The sequence below is a fragment of the Bufo gargarizans genome, chromosome 1 (assembly GCF_014858855.1).
Source record: "Bufo gargarizans isolate SCDJY-AF-19 chromosome 1, ASM1485885v1, whole genome shotgun sequence".
NCBI lineage: Eukaryota > Metazoa > Chordata > Amphibia > Anura > Bufonidae > Bufo > Bufo gargarizans.
Genome location: NC_058080.1, coordinates 536,952,965 through 536,961,190, shown reverse-complemented (window position 1 = coordinate 536,961,190; position 8,226 = coordinate 536,952,965).

The window sequence follows — 8,226 nt, the reverse complement described above, 5'->3', positions numbered from 1 at the left end:
TCTTTGAATGGATCTTGAGTGGGCAAGGGATGGATTTCCACAATTAGGCAGACGGACATATTAAAAGTTCTCCATATTGCAGACACAACACATACACCATTTTTAATATGCAGTAAAGTGCATATGTCTGTGTAGAATATAGACCTGGCGAACGCTGGAGACATACCTCCTATCTTGTATCACAAACCACAACCCCCCACCCCATGAGATTGTCTCCAGTGGTCGCCAGGTCTGTGAGAGATGGACCAAAATAGTGCTTGCCCTGAGGTGTGAACTGCACTTCAAAGTAGATCAGTAATGAATCCGGTGCATCTGAAATCCAAAATGTTTATTAGGAACCCATTAAACAAGGCAACAGATGTGAAGCTAAAAGTCACGGGGCCAGATTTATCATGACTCTGACAGCTCACTCCACTTTCACATATGGCTAAAGTCAGTTTTAGCCAAGTCAGATTTATGATCGGCCCTTTAAGACTGTAATAAATGTGGTTTGACGGTAGCAGTTTCTCCGTCAGTAAGCAGCTTTACATCTTTACGAAAAAGTCGCACATCTTTACGAAAAAGACGCATGTTCTATTAAAAAGTAAATCTGTCTAGAGATTGATTTACATAAGAAAACACGCCCACTTTCAGAAAACTGGCGAGCATAGTGCAGAGCAGAAAAAAGTCGCAAATTTGTGCGCAGTTTTTGAGTTTGGGACTTTTTTGGGGGGACTTTTTCACTCCATTATTCTGACCTGAGCTAATGATAAATCTGGCCCCATATGCTTACGCGTTTCCACTAAGCCACATGAGGTGGCTCTTAATTACTTTTCATGCATTATCCAAAGGTAATAGACCAGAGAGGAGAGGTGACTGACGTTTGTACATACCTTTATGCTCCGATTAAACACACACCTGTGCGAAACGCGTAAGCGTCACTGTATGGACTTTTAGCATCGCACCTGTTGCCTGTTTTATGGATTCTCAATAAACATTTTAGACTTCAGATGCACCGGATTCATTACTGTTCTGTTTTGCAAAGCATGCGTATGGATGAAGACATCCAGCTACAATGTAGACAGGATTACTAAATCTACTCCGTTGTGTATGGAGCATATGTACATTGGGGGCATATTGCTAAGATTTGCCCCCCAATGTCTGAGGTGGGACCCGCACCTATCTCTAAAACAGAGCCCACCAAAAGAAGAAAAGCGGATTGCACATGCACAACTATCCTCCATTCATTTCTATGGGAGTGCCGAAAATAGCTGAGCACTTTCGGAAGTCCCATAGAAATGAACAGGAAGCCCACCGCGCTACATTCGTTTCCATAGGGCAGTCCTGCCGCACATGCGCGGTCTGCTCTCCTTCATTTTGTGGGCTCCGTTTTAGAGGTACGCGTGGGTCCCACAGGTGAACTGAAACGTTGCATGAGTGAATAAAGGACTACATATTTTTTTCATCATATGGAAGTGCTGCGTTTTTTTCTTTATTCCTCGGTGTCTTCGCAGTTAGGCTACTTTCACACCTGCGTTAGGTGCGGGTCCGTCTGGTATCTGCACAGACGGATCCGCACCTATAATGAAAACGCTTGTATCTGTTCAGAACATTTATTTTTTTGTTCATAATGCAAACGGATTTGTTTTGACTTACACTGAAAGTCAATGGGAGGCGGATCCGTTTTCAATTGCACCATATTGTGTCCGTGAAAATGGATCTGTCTCCATTGACTTGCATTGTAAGTCAGGACATATCTGTTTGGCTCCGCCTCCAGAGCGGAATAGAGGCTGAACGGAGGCAAACTGATGCATTCTGAACTGATCCTTATCCATTCAGAATGCATTGGGGCAAAACTGATCCGTTTTGGGCCGCTTGTGAAAGCCCTGAAACGGATCTTATAGGCGGACCCAGAAACGCCAGTGTGAAAGTAGCCTTAGATAGATAGATAGATGGATAGATAATGATAGATAGATATGTAGATAGATATGAGATAGATAGATAATAGATATGTAGATAGATAGATGTAGGTAGGTGGATAGGTAACCATAATGATATGGAACTTGGTAATAAGGCATTTTGCTTGAAAAAAAAAAAAAAACTCAGGTGGGAGCTGAAATGTTGCAGTTTTTAGGGAACATGAAAATAAATCTACAGCTTCATTGAATTACTGGCGTGCTGTGATCCCTTCTACATACTAGATATATAGATATGTAGGTAGGTGACAGCCATAATGTCTGTGAAGGTTCTCATAAGGTTCTCATGTAAAGAATAAATCAAGGCAACTGGACTTACTGTAGATTTCTTGAAAACGTTTCACTCGTTCTTCCAACGAGCTTTCTCAATTCTGAGTGATTGTACAAAAAATTCTGGGAATAAATATGTAACTGAATCCACATCTGGTAATTAGACCCAGCATTGGGTCAAAGGTGTTGATTCCATTATCCTAATTGGAGTCAGTAGGTGATAAAGACTTCCCAGAAAAAGGTGTCAAGACAGCATTGTATGTGGCAGACAATAGATGTCTAACCCCCCCGCCTTTGACCCAACGCTGGGTATAATTACCAGATGTGGATTCAGTTACATATTTATTCCCAGAATTCTTGTACAATCACTCAGAATTGAGAAAGCTCGTTGGAAGAACGAGTGAAACGTTTTCAAGAAATCTACAGTACGTCCAGTTGCCTTGATTTATTCTTTACAGAGACAGCCATAATGGTGTGGCACTTGGTAATATGGCACTTTCAGTGTTGTCTAAACGTACTACACGTTTTGGAACTGCAGCGGTCCCCTAATCATGTAATTCACAACATTTGATGAAGGGACCGATGTGGTGCCGAAACGCACAGTTTGTTTGTACAATAACTTGCAGAAGGACCCAGCTTCGCACAGGTATATTTCATCTAATGTTTGTGTGTGTTGTTAAAAGATATCGACAGTATCCCCCATAACAGTGACCTCTACAGTACCCTGCCCCTTTAACAGTGAACTCCACAGCCCCCCACCCCTTAACACTGACCCCCCACTTTAAAATGGGACCTCCACAGCAGCCCATCCCCTTAACTTTGACCTTCACAGCAGCCCTCCCCTTTAACAGTGAGTTTCACAGCACCCCACTCCCTTGACATTGACCACCTCAGGGGCCCACCCCCTTAACAGTGACCTCCACAGTACCCTGCTGCCTTAACAGTGACCTCCACAGCAGTTGCCCCTTTAATAATGGCCCCTGCCCCCTTAAGGACTCAGCCCTATTTCACCTTAAGGACTTGGCCAGTTTTTGCAAATCTGACCAGTGTCACTTTAAGTGCTCATAACTTTAAAACACGTTGACTTATCCAGGCCGTTCTGAGACTGTTTTTTCGTCACATATTGTACTTCATGAAACTGGTAAAATGAAGTCAATTTTTTTTATTTTTTTGCATAAAAAAATACCTAATTTACCAAACATTTGGAAAAACTTGCAAATTTCAAAGTTTAAGTTTCTCTACTTTTGTAATACATAGTAATACCCCCCAAAATTGTGATGATTTTACATTCCCTATATGTCTACTTCATGTTTGAATTATTTTGGGAAGGTTTTTTTATATTTTGGGGATGTTACAAGGCTTAGAAGTTTAGAAACAAATCTTGAAATTTTTCAGAAATTTACAAAAACACAATTTTTAGGGACCACTACAGGTCTGAAGTCACTTTGCGAGGCTTACATAATAGAAACCGCCCAAAATGACCCCATGCTATAAACTACACCCCTCAAGGTATTCAAAACTGATTTTACAAACTTTGTTAACCCTTTAGGTGTTGCACAAGAATTATTGGCAAATGGGGATGAAATTTGAGAATTTCATTTTTTTGCCTAATTTTCCATTTTAACCCATTTTTTCCACTAACAAAGCAAGGGTTAACAGCCAAACAAGACTGTATCTTTATTGCCCTGACTCTGCCGTTTACAGAAACACCCCATATGTGGCCGTAAACTACTGTACGGCCACACCGCGGGGCGTAGAGTGAAAGGTGCGCCGTATGGTTTTTGGAAGCCAGATTTTGCTGGACTGGTTTTTTGACACCATGTCCCATTTGAAGCCCCCCTGATGCACCCCTAGAGTAGAAACTCCAAAAAAGTGACCCCATTTTAGAAACTACGGGACAGGGTGGCAGTTTTGTTGGTACTAGTTTAGGGTACATATGATTTTCGGTTGCTCTATATTACACTTTTAGTGCGGCAAGGTAACAAGAAATAGCTTTTTTGGCACTTTTTTTTGTTATTTACAACATTCATCTGACATGTGGTAATTTTATAGAGCAGGTTGTCACGGACGCGGTGATACCTAAGATGTATACAATTTTTTTTATTTATGTAAGTTTTATACAATGACTTCATTTTTAAAACCCAAATTTTTTTTTGTGTCTCCATAGTCTAAGAGCCATAGTTTTTCGGTTTTTGGGCGATTATCTTAAGTAGGGTCTAATTTTTTGCGGAATGAGATGGCGGTTTGATTGGCACTATTTTGGGGTGCATATGATTTTTTGATCGCTTGCTATTACACTTTTTGTGACGTAAGATGAAAAAAAAAATGGCTTTTTTTGAACCGTTTTCTACGGTGGTCACCTGAGGGGTTAGGTCATGTGATATTTTTATAGAGCCAGTCGATACGGACGCGGCGATACCTAATATGCATACTTTATTTTTATTTATGTAAGTTTTACACAATGATTTCCTTTTTGAAAAAAAATCATGTTTTAGTGTTTCCATAGTTTTTTCATTTTTTCGGCGATTATCTTGGGTAGGGTATGATATTTGCGGGATGAGATGACGATTTGATTGGTACTATTTTGGCGTACATGCGACTTTTTTGATCACTTTTATTACCTTTTTTGGGTGGGCAAAATTTCAATTTTCTCATATTTTTTTTTTATGGCGTTCACCGTGCGAGGAAAGTAACATGACCGTTTTATAGATCAGGTCGTTACGGACGCGGCGATACCTAATATGTGTAGTGTATTTTTTTTATTTTATTCAGTGATAAATGTTTTTTTTTATTCTTAACTTTTTTCACTTTTTTTTTACCCAGACCCACTTGGTTCTTGAGGATCCAGTGGGTCTGATGTCTGTACAGTACACCATATAGGGTTCTGTACTGTATTTTACTTACACTGAACAGATCTATGCTTTTAGCATAGATCTGTTCAGCACCATGGACAGCAGGACGCCTGAGAAGGCGTCCTGTTGCCATGCGAAGTTGTGGCAGACGGGGAAGGGTGAGCACTGGGCTGCGGGGGGCTCTCTTCCTCTCCATCGGGGGGCTGCAAAGGCACAGCAGCCCCCCGATGGGCGAGGGAGGGAGCTCCCTGACCGATGACAGTTAACCTTTTCCATACAGCGGGTTAAACGGCTGACATCTGCACAGATGTCAGCCGTTTATACCAGGGTGTCAGCAATGTGCAAGGGGATGCTGCACCGCCCGCCTCCCGCAACGCCCGCCTGCGCACCTCCCACCCACATAAATCATGCAGGGGTGCAGGGGGGGCATGCAAATCGTAATTTTGGGCATTTTAAAGTTTCTGATCCCCGCGGACTCGGCAAATAGGGCGTACCGATACGTCCTACATCCTTAAGGGGTTAACAGTGACCTCCACCGTGTCCACCCCTTTAACAGTGACTTTCACAGCGACCTGCCCCCTTAACAGTAACATCCACAGTGAACACAGATCCCGCGCCTGCGCGATGACTTCCTTGGTCGGGGCATGCGCATAAGCTACTGCGATGCCGTGCCAGCAATGGGCATCACAGTGCGCATGCCCCGACCAAGGAAGTCAGCGCGTAATCTCGCTGAGAGGTAGAGAAAACAGATGGGCGGGCAGAAGAAGAGGCTGGGCGGGGATAAGAGCCGAAGAGGCAGAGCTGCCTGGGCACCAACGCGGTGGACGCTGCCACTGGGCACTTGCGAGCCCTCATTTATATATGCATCAAAGTTCGTTTTTGGCAGTTTTACAAATCCACAAAAGCATATAAAGGTACCGTTTTAATCATCTGTGTTGCGGCTACAGCGCTATGGGAACTGTTAAAAAGGGGTAAATGTGCTGACAGATTTCCCTTTAACAGTGACCTCCACAGTGCCCGCCCTTTAATGTTAGGGCTACACGACAACGTGTCGCTCAACATTTTGTCTCAACAATTTTTATAATGATAGTCTATGGTGTTGCACTACGACATGTGACAAGATGGATTTTACTGCGACAGTCGCGTCTCAGCATGTCACATGTCAAGGAGCAACACCATAGACTATCATTATAAAAATTGTGGCGCGACACATGTAGCAGTGTAGTTGTGCCCTATGTGTCGTGCGACTTATTGTCGCGCGACACATGTCGTCGTGTAGCCCTAGCCTAAAGCTGACCTACAGCAGTGAAGAAAAATGGCTGGATTGTTATGGAAACCTGGAGTAAAACTGTGTGTATGTGTAGACTAAAGGCCTTCGAGCCTCTATTAGCTGATAAGGAACATGTGACCGCTTGTATGGCAGTTGGGGTATGAAGAGAAAGACTTGCAGCCTTGTATTGGTTAATGCAGGTCATTTTTTGGGAATAGCTCAGGAACAGTACATGCTAGAGAGATGAGAGCCCCACAAGATTTCTTTCCAGGTGGCAGGGATGTGTTATGCCAAGTTTCGTTGAAATCGATGGTTGTGTTTTTGAGTGATGGCGGAACATACATACATATATACGTCCTTTATAGATATAGATACAAGTGGCATATTACCAACATCCACATCGTTATGGCACTTGAGGTGGCACCGCCAAGAAGTGAAATTGTATCTTTTATTGATAGACAGATCGATCATTAGGTAGGGAGGTAGGTAGGTGGATAGATTGATAATAGGTAGGTAGATAGGAAGATGGATAATAGAGGGATTTATTGATTGGTACTAGGAAGGTATGTGGGCAGATAGATATATAGATAAATAGGTGGGTGGATAGATGATATGAGATAGGTAGGTAGACGGAAAATAGAGGGATCAATAGATGGTAGATAGGTGAGCGGATAGATATGTAGATAAATAGGTAACTGAATAGATGATATTAGATAGATAGGTAGATGGATAACAGAGGGATCAATAGATTATATTAGATACCGTAGGTAGGTAGATGGATAACAGAGGGATCGATAGGTAGGTGGGCAGATAGATATGTAGATAAATAGGTAAGTGGATAGAGAGGTGATATTAGAAAGGTAGATGGATATGTAGGTAGGTGGATGGAGAGGTGATATTAGACAGGTAGATGGATAATAGAGGGATTGATAGGTAGGTAGGTGGATAGAGAGGTGATATTAGATAGGTAGATGGATAATAGAGGGATCCATAGGTAGGTAGGTGGGCAGATAGATATATAGGTAGGTGGATAGAGAGGTGATATTAGACAGGTAGATGCATAATAGAGGGATCCATAGGTAGGTAGGTGGATAGAGGTGATATTAGACAGGTAGATGGATAATAGAGGGATTGATAGGTAGGTAGGTGGATAGAGAGGTGATATTAGATAGGTAGATGGATAATAGAGGGATCCATAGGTAGGTAGGTGGGCAGATAGATATATAGGTAGGTGGATAGAGAGGTGATATTAGACAGGTAGATGCATAATAGAGGGATCCATAGGTAGGTAGGTGGATAGAGGTGATATTAGACAGACAGAGGGATCAATAGGTAGGTAGGTGGGCGGATAGATATATAGGTAGGTGGATGGAGAGGTGATATTAGACAGGTAGATGCATAATAGAGGGATCCATAGGTAGGTAGGAGGATAGAGGTGATATTAGACAGACAGAGGGATCCATAGGTAGGTAGGTGGGCGGATAGATATATAGGTAGGTGGATGGAGAGGTGATATTAGACAGGTAGATGGATAATAGAGGGATCCATAGGTAGGTAGGTGGATAGAGTTGATATTAGACAGACAGAGGGATCCATAGGTAGGTAGGTGGGCGGATAGATATATAGGTAGGTGGATGGAGAGGTGATATTAGACAGGTAGATGGATAATAGAGGGATTGATAGGTAGGTAGGTGGATAGAGAGGTGATATTAGACAGGTAGGTGTGAGTTTAGTTCCCCCACACTATGGCAGCTAGAATTATCAGACACTGGCTAATGTTTGGCTTAATGAAAACTAAGAAAATTACATTTAGGGACTTCCTTTTGGCAAGAAATGAGATTTTCCTCCCCCCTGGGAGACAAGTGGGGGCATACAGTGT